This window comes from Rattus norvegicus, chromosome 6, assembly GCF_021556685.1.
Source record: "Rattus norvegicus strain SHRSP/BbbUtx chromosome 6, alternate assembly SHRSP_T2T, whole genome shotgun sequence".
In the NCBI taxonomy this organism is placed as follows: domain Eukaryota; kingdom Metazoa; phylum Chordata; class Mammalia; order Rodentia; family Muridae; genus Rattus; species Rattus norvegicus.
In genome coordinates, this window is record NC_141539.1 from 97,114,170 (window position 1) to 97,134,310 (window position 20,141).

Here is a 20,141-nt window from a genome sequence, read left to right on the forward strand (position 1 = left end):
CTTATTTCGATGTCCTTCATAAAACCGGTACCCCTTACAATTCTCAAGGTCAAGCAATTGTAGAGCGAGCCCATTTAACCATAAAAAACCAACTTGGAAGACTAAAAGAGGGAGAGTATACAGCCCTCCTACTAAATTATCAACTATTTTTTATATCTTAAATTTTTTAATTGTGGACAAGACTGGTCTCTCAGCGGCTGACAGGCACTGGAAGAAGGACAGAGCACATAATGGTTTAGTTAAATGGAAAGATCTGGCTTCAGGAGCCTGGAAGGGGCCTGACCCCATCTTAGTCAGCGTGAGAGGATCAGCTTGAATCTTTCCCAAGAATGCTGAGGCTCCTGTTTGGGTCCCTGAGCGTTGTGTGAGTCCGGTGGATGACAGTCCACCTAGGGATATACTAAAACTTCATGAAGAATCTCCTGATCCTGATGCCAGTGGGAATGCATAACAGAACACAGCCCGCTGTTACCACAACAGACCACACATCAGGCAAAATGGCAGCTCGCACAAGGGTAAAACGAATGATTCTCAACCTTACTTTTATCTTAAAGGATAGTCTATGTTTTGTTAAGATTTTTATAAAGCCTCGTTAAATAGCTCCTTTTTTCATTCATGTTTACTTTTGGTAATGTTTCCATAGCTGATTTAAGTATTACTGTTACCAATGCTAGTGTTAATAGGTTTGAGAGATGTTTTGTACCCCATTAGTCTTGTTAGAAATGGTAGTTATCTGCCTCCTAGACCAGCACATAGGTGCTGGCCTAAAACCTCTAAGTACTGCCTCTTGAAGTGTATCTGAATTTTTGAAACCTCACATTTTTGCCCAAATGAGAAGAGTAAACATTTTCTAAAATCTGTGCCATGTGTGTTGGCACCCCTTTTTCCTTTTTGGTTTGGAATGGGGCTGGGACAATGTAAAGGGAGGAGATTCTCAATTGTTCTTCCAGGTCCATTCCTACCGACCAGTTGCTGGTAACAAAAGGATTCTACATGGATTGTTCGAGTTCCTGGTGTGATCCCCGTACCTCTGGATAAAGGTTGATTCCAGTGGTACTTTACAGGCATAAAAGAGACTTTGGCATTACTGTGACAGTCATTGCTACCATCACCATTTCAGCCACTGCTGCTACAGTGGCTGGTGTGGCCATATATCAATTGGCAGCTGTCGTTGGGACTGTGGGACTATGGATACATTCTGGAGAAGTCGTCACGGCATTGACTATAGCATTAATATTCAGATTCAGTTGGTCATTCTTCATCTCAACCAACAAACTGTTCTCAAGTGGACTTCCTCTGTGAAACCCATGTTATATCTTGTTCTGACTTTTACCATTTTACGTGTGTAACCCCTGTTAAGGTCCTTAATAGCAGCAAGGCTGTTGGGGATGAATGCTTATCTTGATTGCTCGCTCTTAACAGCTGCCCTTGGGCTGTTTTAGAGTACCAACAGATCCCGTCTCAGGCTGAAACCAAACAGGTTTGGTTTTCATTGGCCGGGAATAATCCATTGGCTCAAATTAGGCTCAGTTTGTATGACAAGTAGTTAGCCAAAGACGGTCAACCTTCTGGGACCATACTCTCCTAAGACAGAAAATCCAGAGGCAGGCAGGATTTTCAGAGACGGGAAAGAGTTTTGGAACCCCAGATTGATCCTAAGACAGGTGCTACTTAAAAAAATAAAAGAGGGAGAATTGTTGGGCCCTACCTTGGTGTTTCCCTCCCCCCTCGCTGAGCCTCTTTAGCCTGCTATAGCAAGAAATTGTTTACACCCTTGGCAGCTGCTCTTAGCCCCTGATTTGGGGCTGGGATTCTCCATGGCACCCTTCCTCCCCACCAAGCCTTCCTGCTTGTTGTTAAGCAGTTGTTTATGCCCTTGATTGGGCCGGAACTTTTACCACACAGACTTCCTGTTTTCCTGGTGGGGCCGGATTTTCACCTCACAGACTTTTCCTGTTTTCCTGGTTGGGGATTTTCACCTGGTATATAAGGAGATCTCAGTAAAGCCTTGCTGGCACTCGCTGAAAACTGGTGATCCATGTACTGGATTTATTTCAATCCCGCAGACCTATGCCCAATATTCATACACTGGCGGCGCAGGCGTCGACACAACGTAACTCCATTCTGTCCTGGTTTTAGCTAATTACCTAACTGCCCCAGCCTGGGCCAAGCACATCCATGTGGCCGTACAGGCAGCTTGGGGAGGCAGCTTGTTTCACAATGGGAAATAAATTTGTTTAATAAACCGAACTGAATCTTTCGAAACGTCTCCCCCTGGTGGGATGTGATTGTGTGTTTGGGCTTTATCAATTCCTACCCTGCCTGCACCAGGGGCTGAGAGATCTCTGGGGAAGCCTCTTCTGATTGGAGACTTGGCTCTATAAGAAGGAAGCACTGTGGGAGCTAAAAGGTGGACAAGTCTTGAAGATGTAAGAGTGGGAGCCAGCACCATCGAGGTTGCTTCAGCAATTCTGTGTACATGAAATCCTCAGGTGAGGCAGGCAGGATAGGAAGTAGACTGGGCCAAGGATGGGAAATGAAATGTGACGGCTGACAGACAGGGTTTCTTTTGAGGAAAATGAACTGCTTTGAAATTGGATGGTCACGTAACTTTGTGACTAGACCGAATATAGATCATTTACATTCTGTTAAAAATGGGTGTTTTGGGGTCTGTGAAACAGTTCTCATAAGACAAAATCAGAAACAAGGAGGGAAAAATGAAAAAAGAGCCATCTCTAGGAGGCTTCAGCCATGTACCTAGAACAGTACAGGCTACAATCCAGCTTCATTTGCCAACCTGCTGGGCACGATCTGCCAGGGGCAGCCTGGCAGCATTAAAGAGCAGCCTGGATTTCTGCTTAACTCAGTCCCAGGCTGGCTTTGTTCTCCAGCCCAGTCGCTAACAGCACACAGCTTCTGGCACAGGGGGCGATGCCTTTCCTAAGCCCCTGGGCACCCCCAGCTTCCAGCTCTCCTGTTCCTGGCCTCCTTCCGGGCACCCCTCTAAGAAACCCCCCACTGGGCTTCCCAGGTTCATAACTGGGGTTGGTTTCTGAGGTCCGCAGGTCCCACCAATCATTCCTCATCGATGGCTCACACCACATCCCTGCCCTCTGCCCAGGGGGATGCCTGACATTTGCCAGTCACTGGTTGGTTCACAGGAAAGAGCACAGTCTTTGCTTTGTTTTTGTTCTTCTTTCAAGCACAGATAAAATATGTTATGGGCGATGTGGTTGGAAAGAGGGAAGAAGGTGAGAAGCGACAAAAAGTTTCCAAAATATCCATTCCAAAATACAATACAGTAGGACAAAACATGTGTAAGAAGGCTAATGTCAGTTTGCAACCCCATAGAAAGAACATCAATATTGGTCCAGACCTGCCTCTCCCCAAGCTCCCAGAGAGTAAACCACCAATCAATGAGTACACACGGAGGGACCCACGGCTCCAGCTCCATATGCAGTAGAGGTTGGCATTGTCTGGCATCAATAGGAAAAGAAGCCCTTGGTCCTATGAAAGCTCATTTCCCCAGTGTAGGGGAAGGTCAGAACATTGAAGTGGGAGGGGTTGAATAGGAGTGAGAGCATCTTCTTGGAAGCTGTGAGGAGGAGAGGGGAGATGAGAGAGAGGGTAAATGGGAATACACTTGAACTGTAAATACATAAAATATCCAATAAAAATAATAAAAAAGAAAAGAAAAAAAAGAAGGCTAATGTCAGTTATATTGATGGGACTGGACAAACAGCACTCTGATAAGCCAAATGAATATCAGACTATTAAAACCTTATCATATGCTAATCATTCTTATTTTCTTCATCGTGTATTTTGATATCTTTTTTTTTACTATACACCTCCTCTGTGCACATTAGCTATTCACTTTTCTTGTCTTTTCTTTTCTTTTTTTAATTCGTAACACTTTATTAAGAAGGAACCGGTCAGCACTGCTATGTAAACAACGACAAAGATCAAGGGAAACACATCAGGGATCATGTAGACAGTAATATACATTGTCCTTTATATTATCAATGTATAATAGTTAAGGAAACTTTAATCCTTATTAAGCAAACATTTTTGCATACCCTGCCTTCTCTTTATCTTTCTGTGCCTTTATCATTTGTTTGACTTTAAGCAATTCTGCCTGGATAGCTTTATCTCCTGGGGCTATTTCCTGTGCCTTCTTAAGATCAGCTTAATCATATGCTTGATCATATTCTTTCAATCCTTGCTATCCTTGCGCTTTTCCTTATGGTGCTTTAGTGTTTGAAGGGTCCATTTCAAGAGCCTCCAAGCGACTGTCAATTGCCCCCTGCTAATTTGACATCTTCAATTTGCAAGCGCCAACATTCAGCACACAACTTAAGGTTAGAGGTTGCAGTCTGGATAGATCTGCTTTCTCAATAACAGCCTTTGAACAATCCATGTACCTTAAAACCTTTAATAATTTTTTAATAGCCATCTCCCAGTTCTGAGACTTGAAAAAAAGTATTTCCAATGTTTTTTCAAGTCTTCAGATATTAATAAAATTTAATCTACATCTTCTAAATCTGTATCTGCATCCTTGGGGAAATCTGGCTGATTATCCCAGAGCCATCTTTGGGGAATATTCCCTAGTCATCCCCTTCCTTCAATTCTCCACATTCTGCAATAACAGAGTTTGGCAGGTTTTCCACCATTCACTTCTACGTTTTTAAGCATCCTTGCCACACCTAGTCCTTTTATTACTTGACCAAATACCACACGTTTCCCATCCACATGAGGAGTTGGACCTGTTGTGATAAAGAACTGAAGACCATTTGTATTGGGGCCTCCATTTGCCATGCTCAGCAAACCCTCCCAATCATGTTTATAATGAAGATTCTCATCTTCAAATTTTTCACCATAAATACTTTCTCCACCTGTCCCATTCTGATTTGAGAAGTCTCCACCCTGAATCACAAATTTCTTAATAATTTTGTGGAAAGGACATCCTTTAAAATGCAGAGGTTTCCCAGCTGTCGATCCAGTGTCCTTTTCTCCTGTACACTGTGCACAAAAATTTTCTGCAGTTTTAGGAACAATATCTGCAAACAATTCTAAAACAATTCATCCAACTCGCTCCCTGCCGATGTCCACATCAAAGAAGACTCGTGGGTTCTTGGAATTGCAAGGCTGCTGGGGATGATGGGTGGGACATCTTCACTGCTGGCGTTGGAAAGCGGGACACAAGTGCCTCGTGCGCAAGAGGAGCTCAAACTCTACCGCATGTCTCTCATGTTTCTCCTAATAATCTTCATTTAGCTACATGCCTTTTAAGTTAGAAGTCTGATTGCATATATCAATTGGACACAGTAGTGGGGTGTGTTCTGGATTATGCACATATAGCAGGCCCTGACTAAATGCAGCCCCCTTCTCTCCTCTGCCTTTAGCAATGACCATTCCGTATCAGTTCAACGTCTTGTTACATTTGTCATCAGCTTCCACCTGCGGGAGAGAACATGTCAGACCCAGTTTCCTGTCCTTAGGCTCCATCCATTTCATGGCAAATAACATGATTTTATTCATCTTGGTGACTGAATAAAATTCTATGGTGCATCTATATGCTGCATTATATATAATACATATTATAGATGTTAATAATTGTGTATAGTATAGGGTAAATATTATATATACCATATATGCAGTATATATATGCAGCAAACCCAGTCATCCCGAATCTCTTTGCTCTGCTGGTTTTGCTCCCATTGGAACCATTCAGAACTGGTGTTGTTGCATTCTATGCTGATCTAATTTTAGAGTTTTAGGCACTTCGCCCTGTTCTCCACCATGACTGCAGTCATTTGCTTTCCTACTGGTGGTGTATAGCTCCCTTTGCTCAGCTGGTTTGTTTGTTTGTAACAACCACTCTAACCAGCGTGTGATGATTACGGAAGAGAATGCTCTTCCCAATGGCTGGCTAATTTCTTAAGAGTAAAATTACTTCCTTGCAAACAGAATTCATATACACAAGCTAAACTCACACACCTAGACAATATTTCTTCTCCCTATATTTCCCCATGCCTAGGTATGACTCAGTCAAAGCTCACCATTGTCCAAAACCCTCTAGAATACTTTACAATAACTAGTCCTAAGCTGCTCCCTCTGCTGGGCTTCCCCTCCCAATGCCTTTTCCTTGTTGGTTCTGTCTCTTGATCAAAACAAAATGCATTCCTATGGCCCTATGTGATGAGGTATGTCCCTTTCCCTAGGTCTTGTTAGTCTAATTCTTCTAATGCCATCAATCTCTTATCAGTGAGTTCCCTCTACAACTTTAAACACTAATCACACATGTGACCTCATGTTTCTGAGCCACTCGTGTGATTAAAACATTCTCTGGTCAACTCTGTCTGCTATGGTTTGATTCTGAAATCCCCACCCCTCTTACAGGCTTACGTTTTGAGTGCTTGGGTCCTGGATTGTGTGTAGGATGATTCTGTGGAGTCTGTAGGAAGTGGGGCCTGGGTGGCTGAATTGAAACAGTAGGGACAGGCCTGGCCTACTATGACAGACTGAGTCACTGGAAGTCTTGAGCTAAAATAAACCATTTGCCCTTAGTTGCTTGCCAAGTCTCTGGTCACAGTGATAAGTAACACACTATGAACTAGATTCAATTGTGGAGATTAGGAGACAGCCTTTATCAATGCATTATTGATATCTTTCAAAATGTAGTGTCCTAACATTCATAAGAAAAAGCTTAATTTAAAAATTCTTCTGCTGACAGTTCTTGGATGGTGTATTCTGTGTCTGGGTTATGGATGTAAACATTGCTCAGCTCAGGGGTGGTTCTATAGTTCACACTGATACTGACTGATTCTTCTCTCATCTGCCAGCCCAAGCTTTCCTAGTAATAGACATACTGGGTAAGCATCAGGGTGGCCTGGTTGAACATTTTTCCTTGTGTCCTTGGCACAGGGAGGAGCAACACCTCCTCCTAGCTATGGATGAGTTAGGAATGCTCTGTGAAGGCCATCACTGACCATCTTGACAGAGTGCAACAGCCACCAGAATAACCGAATGGGTGCTTACTATGAAAAATTGCTTTGTACATCAATGTAAGCTAAACATTTTCAATAAATCATCTCAGAAGGGAGAGGCTGATTTTGAAGCAGCGTCCCGCTGCATAAAGTCATCAAAAGGGTCTCTTTTGCTGAACGTGCATTAATGAACAAAGACTGGAAACTAGATTGAAAATAATGATCTCATTAAACATTAACAGCGCAGTGGTAGAGTTTTGCAGACAGTTGCAACTTTGCAAACTTCCCCTAATCTAGGGAGTTCTTCTAATTTTTTTTAAAGTAATAATCTTAAAGTTTGGGAAGCTACCCAAGCAGCAGTGAATTTTTTTTTTCCCCTCAGAGAACGCACGAATTCACAAAGCCAACCTCACTATTTAAGGCGAAGAACTTCAGGAGTGCATTTGTGTTAGGAAAAAAAGTAAGAAGACAAAAATGGTGGATTATTGCAAAAGTGCTGTGGGCAAGCCCACTCTAAAATCCAGTAGCACGCACCCCAGGAGCTCAAAAGGAACAGAAGCAGTAAGATTGTGTGGGTTTGCCTCCTGAAGATGAGCATGCACACACCAAGCACCACACACACACACACACACACACACACACACACACACACACACATTTAATAATTGCTCAGTGTCTGTGTTCAGGAGATAGACTGATCTAGAAGTTTCAGAAGTCAGAAATGCATTTCTTCTTTCATAATAGTGGAAATAGCATGTCCTAGCTCATGTTGAGTGACTCAAAGATGTTTACAAGCAAGTTCCTTAAGTCTTGAACGTAAAAAACCATGACCAGATGATATTCGTTCAGCAAAACTTAGTCTTCTCTGCTAGTGTGTTTTCCTCAAAGATAGCGACATCCAAAGGCAGTAATATGCAGTAACTTTTGGAGGTGATCTGAGAGTCACTTCAGAATGCATTTAGTAAGAAATGGCTTCCTTGAAATGCTTTCAAAGCAACTCTCACTAAAATACTGATGAATTTGGAAAGTTCCGCACACATGACATTCTTTTAAAAACTTTCAGTTCTAAGCTACCTCACATGCCTGGAGGCGGTGTCCTTACTGACCAACACACCGAGCACAGCCGTCACACAATCTCCTCACTTTTAAGTGGCTGCAGTGTTGACTCACTATTCTGGTCACTGTACAGGGGTGCAGAAATGCATACATAGCAGGAGAAAGGGCTGTTATCTAAGATTTGAAAAGGCATTTGTCTTTCAAACTTATGAAAAGGCCACACTTCTGAGAAAATGCCAAGAGTCACTGCCCTTTTCTTTACCTTCTCACTGTATTTGAGGAGGAGGATTTCAGATCTAAGTTTGTCTGGCTTCAGAGCTCCTTGTGGCCCCAGGCTGCATTACCATCTACTGACATTTCCTAACCACCACACACTCTCTGTGCCCGGGAGGTCAGAGTGCAGACAAGAGTCTGCAGAATTGATCCCAGGGAGGCCCGGGTCCAGACTGGGGAACAGCACCAAGGCTATTCCCTCAGCATGTCATGGAGCTGGTCATGGAGCAGCTCGCCTGGACTCAGGGGGAACTGATGTGTGGTTGTACTTCAGCTGCTCCTACACACTGAACAGGAACCTCGCGTACTGTACTTCTGACATCCGAGTCCGATTCCTGCCTTTTCCTTTCTTGAAATAGGCACCATGTAGCTACAACCTATTATCACCGGGATGGCAGAGTGGTCTTTACAAGTCTCTCAAGTCGGCCTTCCTTCTCTCTGGGCTTTGGAATGGAATCTAGTTTGGGCAAATGCAGCAGTGAGTTGGACAGAGTCCTGACACGACTACTTACCAGCATCACTATTTACATCCTCTGCCTTTTCTGACCCTAGCTAGGTTCATCACTAGGAAACGGGAGGTATAGCACACATAGATAAATGACAGAAATTTAAATGTAGATTTACCAGAGGATGACTGACAGCCAGGAAAATACTATGCTACTGTAGCTCGAACCAGGGCAGGGAAGTTCTAAGAGGGACTGGGAGTTTAGCTCAGTCAGTAAACTATGAGAACCCGAGCTGGATCCTCAGAACTCACATTAAAAAAAAAGCCTGCGTGGTACTTATTAATCCCACCAGTGGTACCCACCAGTGAAGAATAGGACTGTTGTTTTTTAACAAAATCTCAATCTTTCGGTTTTACCAATGAAGCCTCAGGAGCCAGATGCTGGGGTGAAAGCTTAGTAGCTCAGAGAGGCAGAGAAAGCACTCAATTGACCAGCCTCCTCAGCCTACATCCCGACAGGAATGCCCTTCTTTCACAGTCTCGCGACCTCCTTGACAAGGAGTGTCCCTGCCCTTCTACTTCCTGTTCCTCTCTAGATCCCTCCTCCTGACTTCCTCTTACTCTCTATGGTTTTGTCTTACTAATCCTAGGTTCACTTCTTGTCAACTGGTTGCTTGCTCTGCTTCTTGACCTGTGGTTGGCTTTATTCAATCCTGTCTACACTATTCAAGCAGAAAGCTCTTGGATTAAAGGTGTGTTCTAGGGCTGAGCCACACCACAACCAAAACAGATTTTTCCGCAGTACGATCAAATATCACGGAACATGAGGCACGGGCAGATCTCTGGAGCTCACTGTTTGGCAAGCCTAGTCTGTTACTGAGTGAACCCCAGACCAGTGAGAGACTGCTGGAAAAAATAATGTTACGTTTGAAAAAACTGAGCTTGTCACCAGGCTTCCACATATACACAGGTGTGTGCATACTTGTGTACCAGCATGTACACGAGTGCTCACACACATGAATAAAAACACTTACAGTTCTAAGGGGAATTACTATATTGTTTCTTTACATCATATGAACACACCATGGGGAAAATAATTTTATAATTGATATTCAAGTTAAGTGTTGACTTGCTTAAGCTGTATATTTTATTAGATAATGATGCTTACTTTATTCATTATATATTGAATGGATATTAAATAATACAAAACTTTTCTTTTTTGTCTTAACTGCTTTTCTTAAGAAAGAAGCTTAAAGTAAATTTTGACATAAAATTAGAGAATGTACTCTAACTGAATCCCTTTTCCTTTTGTGATTTGCATTCTCTGTCTTCTTAACTTTCACTTTTGAAATTGTAGCATTTACTGAAAAACTTGTAATTGTAAGAAATAACACAAAGATACCCTTCCCACATGTTATGCAGTTTCTTTCAGCCAGTGCTGACATTTTGCAAAATCAACTATTTTGACTTACAGTGACAAAATGCCTCACAGAAAGTTTGCCTTCTCGTTTCAGAAGTTTCTGGCATAGTTGCTTGGTTTTCATACACTCGGCTAAACACCATGAGTGGGGCATGGGGCGGTATAGATGGCTGTCTGCATCAAGGGAGACCAGGAAGCAGAGAGAACTAGGAAGTAGCTGGGTGGAGTGTTCTACCAAGAACACACCTCTAGTGACCTATTTCCTTCAGAAGACCTCTCAAGGTCTCCAGAAACTCTCAAAATAGTGTCACCAAATAGGGTACAAGTCTTCAAAACATAGACTGTGGGGGAACATTTCAGATTCAAATGACAATTGAACAATAATCTCATAACTGGGGCATGGATAGTGAATCAGTTCCCAGTTGAGATTCAGTTTTTCTAGCCTTGTATCCTTGTACTCAACCCTCCCACCCCGTGTGTGTGTGTGTGTGTGTGTGTGTCTGTGTGTGTGTCTGTGTGTGTGTGTGAGTGTGTGTGAGTGTGTGTGAGTGTGTGTGAGTCTGAGTGTGTGAGTGTGAGTGTGTGTGTATGAGTGTGTGTGTAAGTGTGTGCATATGTGTGCATGAGTGTGTGTGTGAGTGTGTGTGTATGGGTGTGAGTGTAAGAGTGTGTGTGTGTGAGCATATGTCTGTGTGTTAAATTCTCTACCACATTATTGTCTATAGAGCTATCACCTATTCAGTTTCCATCAGGTAAGCAAAGTTCCCAAATGGTTCCCACACCACAAGATCTCTGCCTTTATAGAACCACACCCATTTTATCCCCATCCTCCTGTGTGTCTTGTTTTCTGCACGAGTTGGAAGTTCACAAGAGAGGGATTTGCTGTTTTAGAGAAAATGTTATATCTTCATCATACTTTCTGGTTGTGTCAGTTAACCTGGCCAGAGAGCTACCTGCGTGAGGCTTTCCAAGCTGTGGCAAACGTGTTTGTGCTCTGCACATGTTCTGAGTTTTAACTGAGCCAGGAGCTGAGGAATGTGTCATGCTCTTGTCACGTGCTAAGAGCAGCAGCAATGAGGGTGAATACAGACAGGTGTTCTACAATTGGGTGGTGGAATGTAAAGGGGCGAATGGCACACATCGGTTTATTCTAAATGTCTGGGTTCCAGTTGGTATTAAGGGACACAGCTGGAAGAGATGATTTAAAGGCAGTGAAAGGTGGCCACTTTCTAAAACATCTTGAGCTCAAGCCAGGTGAGGATATATAAAAAGGACATCCAAAAGAAAGCCAAGCGTAAAAGCTGTGTGTGTGTGTGTGTGTGTGTGTGTGTGTGTGTGTGTGTGTGTATGTGTGTGTGTGTGTGTGAATACAGGTGTGCATTATGTGTACTTACAGGTGCGTATGCAAGCTTGCACATGCCTGTTAAGGCCTAAGCTTGACGTCTGTAATCTTCCTCGGCCACTCTGCCTCTTTTTGTCATTTTGTATTGATAGACATTGTTTTGCATGTGTGTAGGTACACATATCTGCATGTGTGTATTCATGAGTCTGTGCTCTCAGAAGAATCACCCTCCACTGCTCTTACACTTTATGCACTGAGGCAGGGTCTCTTGGTGAAACCCAGAGCTAGCTATAACTAGTCTCATTAGCCAGCTTGCTTTGGGAATACCTTGACTCAACCTCCCAAGGCTTTGGTGGTTTGCATGAAAATGGCCCCCATAGACCCACAGGGAGTGGCACTATTGAGAGGCGTGGCCTTGTTGGAGAAAATGAGTTGCTAAGGGTGGGCTTTGAGGTTTCTGATGCTCAAATCAGGTCTAGTGTCACTCTTTCTTTCTGATGCCTGCTGATCCAGATGTAGAGCTCTCAGCTACCTCTCCAGCACCTGCCTGCATGCCACCGTGCTCCCCATCGTGACAATAATGAAGTAAACCTCTGAACTGCAAGCCAGCCCCGATGAAATATTTTCCTTCATAAGAGTTGCCATGATCATGGTATCTGTTCACAGCAGTAAAGCCCCAAGACAAAGGCATAACACCATGTACTCAGCATTTACATAGGTTCCTGGGCATCCCAATGCCAATCTGCCCATGCTCGCCCTTGCATAGCATGGCTTGGCTTTTGTCATAGGTGCCTTAGATTGCTCACGACAGTTTCTTCAGACAGTTGCTATCCTTTGGAGATTAAAAACAATAAAGACACAAGAAATGGCCAAGTTTGCTTTCTAGGAGACACAAGAGAGATTTAAGAGTGGAATAATGCATTAAGTAGATAAGATTAAGAACTGTAGAGAAACTAAAGAAAATAAAGTGAAAAGATTGATTGTACTTTTTGTTTTTTGTTTTATTTTTTGTTTTGTTATTTTTTTGGAGACAGAGGTCTCCTGTATCCAGGCTGGCCTCGAACTCACTATATAGCCAAAGACAGTCTGAACTTCTCATCTTCTTCTGTTTCCTGAGTGCTGAGATTACAGGTGTGCAGCATTCAGCCCAGTTTCTGTGGTGCTGGAGAGCAATTCTAGAACTTCATGAATCTTGGGTAAGCACTCTGCCAGCTGAGCTACATCCTCAGCCTAAGATGAGAGATCACTAATCACAAAACAAAGCTAATAAACAAACAAGAACCCGACCTTAAGGAGGAAGACGATAGAAGGACAAAGGATGGGGCATTGTTATTTTGGCAAAGAAAGCTGTGGCCCTGGGTCATACAGGAAATGGGGGTGGGAGGGAGACACACACCTGTCCTTCTCTTGAGTCTGCTAAACACTTGCTCATTGCTCACCTATGCCTGGCTTCAGGAGGTCACTGAATCAGAAAGCATGACCCCGTTCAAGACCAAGGGAGCAGTGACCAGCTATCCCCCTCAGGAAAAGTAGAAACATTGGTTTTAGTTTTTGCTTGGAAATTTCCTAGCAAAACCTAACAGCCCATTTCTGTCTCTTGGTGTTCAGTGTCCCCTAAAATAGTATTTCTTACAAAAATAACACACTTTCCCCACTCTGAGCATCTTGGCGTCTAAATGCTATTCTAAGCATTTTAGAAGGATAAATTAGTCAATGCTATTTACAACAATGACTGCCATGCTGTGGGCCGAGATAGCTTCGCTCGGATTGCCAAGAAGAGAACAAGGCTGCCTTACAAATGCTGGAAAGCAAGCCGAGGGGATAAGTCCAGCTTGGAGAAGATGTGGAAGGCAGCCAGTGCTAGTGGTGGAGAGGGCTGCAACGGAAGTATGAAAAGGGTCTTCCCTGACGTTTTATCTAAAGATTACATGCTACTGATAAAGCCTCTCGGTGCCATCATTTTAGCTACTCCTTCCTGACCTTCTGAGAACAAATAGAAAACCCAAACTTTCCCTTGCTTCAAGAGCGTGGGACTAGTCTTTGTTCAGTGTATGTCTTAGTTCTACAGTGTGAGAAATAAAAGTGGATTTCCACACCTGGATCATTGCTGATAAGACACACTGGCTCAGACAAAAACACAGCGAAGGGCAGGCTTTTCTGTATCCTTTAGCTCCTCCTTTGTCAATGCTGAAGGCTGCTTTCCCCATGCTGGGGCCTCAGAGCTGAAGGCTCTGTGCTGGGCGACCAGGCACTGAGGCAGGAATCTCATTGTCTCCACTGTGTTTGGGACTGCAGACATGGGAAAGGCTAGTGTGCTGCTCCCTCAGATCAACAGTTTCAAAAGCATCAGAGGCCATTAGTAAAATGACTGATTCTGGATGGCTTACGAAATCAGAAGTGGGGACTGGAAATCTGCCATTCACAGGGCTCCTGGGTCCTCCTTTGCACATGTAACTTTAAAGATCACGGTCAGAGGCACATGGACTACGTATATAAATCTTTCTCAATCCTTGAGTTCAAAGGTGAATTCTAAGAATCAGTAGAGGGCATCTGAATCATGTTGGCTCCCAGAGTTTGAAGAGAGAGATCGGATTGCAAGGCAAAACGGTATTTGGAAAAGATGCACTAACATGGTCAGAATTAACATTGGTCTGACTAATGAGACATAAACTGTGTCATTAAAGTCTGGGGCTTGCCTAGGGACTTGAGTAATTCACACTGCAAATGTTACCTATTGCCAAAGGCATTGGAAGCTCCAGGTATCCCGAATATGATACAGTTTTCTGTAGATTCCACATAGATATTGGACTGAATATTGTAACCTTTTCTTATTTTTGTTTTGGGTATGTTAGGTTTGCTTGTTTGTTGCACATGTGTGCAGGCAGTTATACAAACAGAGAGAAGAAAAAAGGAAGGAAGGAAGAAGGAAAAGAATGAAAGAAAGAAAAGAAAGAGAGAAAGAGGAAGGAATGAAGGAAGGAAGGAAGGAAAGAAGGAAGGAAGGAAGGAAGAGGAAAGAACACAGCTAGAGCTGCTGGGCTGGCAAGATGTTTCATAGGGTGAAGGCAATTGCTTTCAAGCCTGACAACCTGAGTTCAATCCCTGGAACTCACACGGTACAAGCAGAAAAATGACTCCTATAAACTGTAAGCCTTCTGCCTTCTATGGGAATATTGTGTCATATGCATACAGGTACTTTCACCCCAATAAGCAAACAAATATTTAAAACAAACCCTAGATCCACAGAGTCTAAACTAAGGCTTGCATACTGTAAATCTCACAGTGTTGTACAATCTCCACAGAGTAGCAAGAGTGCAATTCTCCCCCAACTGCTGCATACCCAGAATCCTCTGGGATGCATCTGACAAAGCATGGCTGTCTCCATGGTACCTGTCACCATGGCAGCTGAGAGCACTCCTGATGGAACCACCAAGTCACTAAGAAAGCTCTTGGCTATGCCTCCTAGCAGCTTTGCTCCTGGATACATGGAACACTTTTTGTTGTTTGTGTTTCGAGGTAGTCACAAAAGTCTTCCAAAGTAGATAACTGCTGCTAAATGTGCTTAATTGCTGTTGTGCAAAATCCAAAATAACAAAACCCCTTTTAATACCAGTCAGAGATGTATCTCTCTCTCTCTCTCTCTCTCTCTCTCTCTCTCTCTCTCTCTCTCTCTCCCTCCCTCTCTCTCTCTCAATCTCTCTCTCTGTGTGTGTGTATATGTGTGCTCACAGACACCCACAGGCCCTCGGGTCCTCCTCTGCATATGTAACAGAGGCACATGGACTATGTATCTAAATCTATCTCAGTCCTTGAGCTCAATGGTGAATTCTAAGAAGTATCTGAATCATGTTGGCTTTCAGAGTTTGGACAGGGAGAGATGGGGTTGCAAGGATAATATATGCATGCATGGAGTGGATGTGTGAGTGCAGGAGTGTGCATGCCATTGAGTGCATATGCAGTATAAATGCAGGAGTGGGCATGCCATTGTGTGCATATGGAGGTGTGAGTGCAGGAGTGTGCATGACATTGTGTGTATATGGAGGTGTGAGTGCAGGAGTGTGCACTCCACCGTGTGTATATGCAGGTGAGAGACAATTTTGTAAAGCCATTTCTCTCTTTCTGCCTTAATGTGGGTTCTAGGGATCAAATTTGTGCAGCCGGACTTGTATAGCAAGTCCTGGCACCAGCTCAGTCACCTGACCACTCTCTTGCTTCCTTTCAGAAGAGCAATTCCAAAGTAACTCATATAAACCCTGTATTAAGGTTCTTTGAATAAAGATTGGATATGGACAGAGACAGAAGTTACCATTTATAGGAAAGCTACTTTAACATTAACTTTAAATGATCGATATGTTTATGCAATACATACAGGGGTAGTTCTAATTCTCCAGGGCCCTAGGTACAGGGTTTATAATGTGCTTCATATTTAGCGTTAGAATAGAGACAGTAACGAAGGGGAAATTTCTGGTTTCTTTGGAGACTCAGTTGTGTGAGGTGATTTTTCTGGAGACTCTTATGAAAGGATGTTTTGCTGAGGCAGACACGTGGTGTTTTAAAGGCAGTTGCCTGGAAAAGGAGCATGTGACTCCTCCAGCAGACTCTAGAGAGGACACGTGCTGTTTGGCACGGGTGTGAGTGTAACCCAACAGGCAGTGGATGGTGCGGTGGCATTGGTTTGCCTCGCTTTCTCTGCTGACTTTGTAGAGATAAAGGCACCAAAGAACTTCCCATGATACTCCATCGGCTTCTTGCCACTTCTGCGGACTTGGGATGATTGACAGAATCTCACAGTTTCTTCTGGGTTGACCTGATGTTGCTGATTCATGAAAGGTGTTTACAAGTGAATAGAGCTAACCCTGCCGATTCCTGGGAACTGAACCACTGATATCCTGCCGACAAAGATCGGAATCACCGAAAAGAACTCTTTCTAAACAGGTCCACATCCTCCTTTGCCCTATTAACCTTTCCTCTCCACTACCTCTGGTGGGTGGTGGTCTAAAAGGGAGGTTAGAGTGTTTAAGAACCCTTCTTAAAGTAGGCTTTGAAAAATCTAAGCCTATACAGAAACAGGACTGAAGGTTACCCCGAGCGACTGCATTATAGATGACAATTCTATTTATATATTTTATATTTATAGTGTATACCTAATGCTATCCTTTTATTTTCTCTGCCTCTCTTTTTATCCTCAGTATCCATAACTCTAACAAGAGATCAAGGACTTAGCGTTTCAGTTTTTCCTTTCTTCTTTTGCTGTTTTGTTTTTTGACACAGGGTCTTATGTAACCGAGGCAGGCCTTGAACTCCTCCTGGGTCTTTCTCTCAAGTGCTGGGATTTCAGGCATGTGTCCATGCCTGACCCTCATTGTTTCTCATGTGACCTTTGTTTCCTTTATGATTTACAGTCCCTCAAGATTTAGGAATTGGATTTGCCATAAGAGAGAATCACAACAGTTTGTTTCTGTGGAACAATGTTTTCCTAGAACCCAAAAATCAGAAGTCCCTAAAACATATATGCTTCGTACATGGTGCTGAAAATACAAAGGGGTTGAACAGAGGTGGCCAGACGGCTCAGTGGGTAAGCACACTGGCTGCTCTTGCAGAGGACCCAGGTACAGGCTCCAGTACGCACATGGTGGCTCGCAACCATCTGCAACCCCAGTTCCAGGGATCCAGTGCCCTCTTCTGGCCCCTTTGAGCACTGCATGCATGTGGTGCACAGACATTCATGCAGGCAAAACACCGATATGCATAAAATAATGAAATGGAAATGGACAGAAGTTCTGGGAACGTGCTGAAATGTGGGAGAGAAGAGTGGATCCTGTCTCAGTTCCTCAAGGGCCCTGTGGTTAAAGTGATAGGCCAAGGAGTCCGCTGCAGTCCATGCGATCTGCAGTCGCCCCCAACCCCCGGACCTTTTACCTAATAGAACCTTCTTTACTCAGCACTTAAGATACAGGCAATGGGAGGGAGGAGCAGAACAATGAGGCTTTGGTTCTGAGAGTGGCAGAGCTTGTTTCTGTAGAAGAGACAGGAAGTCAAGTGACTCAAAATACTCGGGATACACACTGGTTGAAATATAACCCGGCCAACTCAGCCCCCTTCTCCGGGCATCTCTCAGTTTACACTGTGACGCCTCCCAAATGTAATCCTGCATTCTTTCCATGGGAAATGGCTAGCTGGCACGTCTCTTCTTCCCCCTGAATGATTACGCTAATCTGTTTAAACGTGTACAAAGGTGGCATTAACTTTTATAAATTAACAGCCACCGCTCTTTTTAAATCTACTTCCGACTCAGCCTTAGATAAGGAACATGGAAATAGAGCATTTGTGGTCTGAGTGATGAGGAAAAGCAAACTCTGCCGTTTTGAAAAGATGAGGTCAGCACAAATGCTGTTTATTAAGTATCCGGAGCTAGGATTTCCTTTTCTTCTTTTTCTTTTTTGAATATATATATTTCAATATATAATTATATATTTTTATATGCATCATATTTTTTAATATATATTATATAATTTATTATATTACTTATATTATTATTATTTATATAAACTTGAAAGATGTTTACTTAGGCTACACTTTCTGGCCAGTCCTGAGACACTTTCCTGAGATGTAGCTGCCGTGGGAGTAGATGTCACAGTGAGTTTTAACCGCAACTCCTGAAAACGTTCTTTGTTCCCCTGCCAGGTGAGGCAGTTGCTGACCTGCTTGTTTGGTCCAACTTCCTGCAGGGGTAGGTGCCCAGCCCTGTGGTCGCCTCTCTAAAGGCTCCTCTCTTCTCTAATTCCCTGACCTCAGTCTCAGGTAGTCGAGTTTATTAAAAGTGCTCTTGGCTTTCGTCTGGAATTAAAAAGACCGATTAACTATCTAATTTCCTCTTGGGCTTTCGGTTCCCATCGTTAGGAAGACTATCCCTGTGTTTTGTTAGTCTTTGTGCAGTCCTTATTATCAGGGACTATGTTTTGAATTATTTGCTTATGGTTTTGGTGACTGAAATTCTGAGGGCTCTAAATATACAATAAATGACTGCCTTGCAAAGGTATGGTTACACACCAGAAGAAGAACGCAAGCCTCCCCTCCACCACCACCACCACCACCACCACCACCTCCACCACCACCACCACCACCACCACCACCACCTCCACCACCACCTCCACCACCACCACCACCTCCACCACCACCACCACCTCCACCACCACCATCACCACCACCACCATCACCACCACCACCACCTCCACCACCACCACCACCACCACCACCTCCACCACCACCACCACCACCACCACCTCCACCACCACCATCACCACCACCACCACCACCATCACCACCACCACCACCACCACCACCACCTCCACCACCACCTCCACCACCACTGTCTTCCACCCTCCTCCTTACTTTCTGTTTTTCACTTATAGTTATTAGTTTTCATTAAATGATCTGTTTCGCAACTATTTACAGATTTGTTCATTTTGTTTAATAACTTTTGTATAAAAAGTATAAAACTAAGGCATGAATTTGAGAGTGAGGGGACACTAGAGGAGTCAGCGTGGAGAGGGTGGAAGTGATGTGAACACAGGACACTTCGAATCAATGGAAAGGTCACAGTTCAGACTTTGAAGTTGGATTGCACTGAATGCCTCTTGCGCCTGCAGCTCTGTTAAGCTGACTGACTGTCAGTGACTCAGAAATCATCTGTACGATAAAGTTGAAAACCCTAAAGCACTTTTACCACTGCTCATTTTCTTTCTAGGACTGGCTTTACCCATCAATTCTGGTGTCTAGATTTATAAGATTCCAGGAGCCACAATGAAGGCTTCTCTGGTTTATCCATTGGGTGATTTTAAAGCTTATATTTACAGAATTAGAGAATAACTAAATAATAATCTGAGGTATTATATTATCCACATATCACTGCATGACAAACAAGATTCAGAATGGTATATAGTAAATCCCCTATTGCAGTATAACATAGTCTTATCTCTTAGACCATATTTACCAAACCAGGATGTTTAGACTCATGGAAGAGAGGAACCTCTGCTTGCTCCAACAGAAGACAACTTTCCACATCTGTTGGGTCATCCTAGACTTGCTTCAGTGTTTTTAAGTGGATGCCTGGATGTGGAGACACATGCATCTGTGTGCATACGTGCTCTCACATGAGTGTCTGTGTACTTGTGTAGAGGTGTGTCTTCCTCCATGGGTTTCCACCTTGTGTCTAAGGGCAGGGTCTCTTGCTGAACTCAGAGCTGCTCGTTGGCTCTTCTGGGTAGCCATCTTGTCTGGGATTCCATAGCTTCACCTCCTGGAGGTTGAGATAAAACATGGGCAGCCACATGCACATTGTAGGTTGGGGCTGGGATCCAAACTGTAACTTTTGTCTACAAGCGCCTTACCTTGCGGGCTGTCCCCTCAAGGGATATAAGCCATCCTCTCACAGGGCTTTTAACGATAAATCTCAGCTACCACTTCTCTTCATGTTTTATTCTAATTTCCTTGATTTTTTTTCTTAACAAGATGGCTTTCTTCATAATTTATTTTTTTCTGAGGTATAGGTGACTTAAAATATCAGACTGTATGTCATATGGATTTTGCATATATAAACATTGGTCTGGGCAGGTATAG

General features: G+C 43.5%; 1 protein-coding gene and 1 pseudogene across 1 annotated transcript in view; both read right to left on the reverse strand.

The window, feature by feature from the left end:
- Rtn1 (reticulon 1) overlaps nucleotides 1-20,141 on the reverse strand; it is a 220,312-nt gene that overhangs the window by 49,919 nt on the left and 150,252 nt on the right.
- The window catches only part of Ppid-ps7 (peptidylprolyl isomerase D, pseudogene 7), a 38,178-nt pseudogene continuing 21,999 nt past the window's right edge, over nucleotides 3,963-20,141 (reverse strand).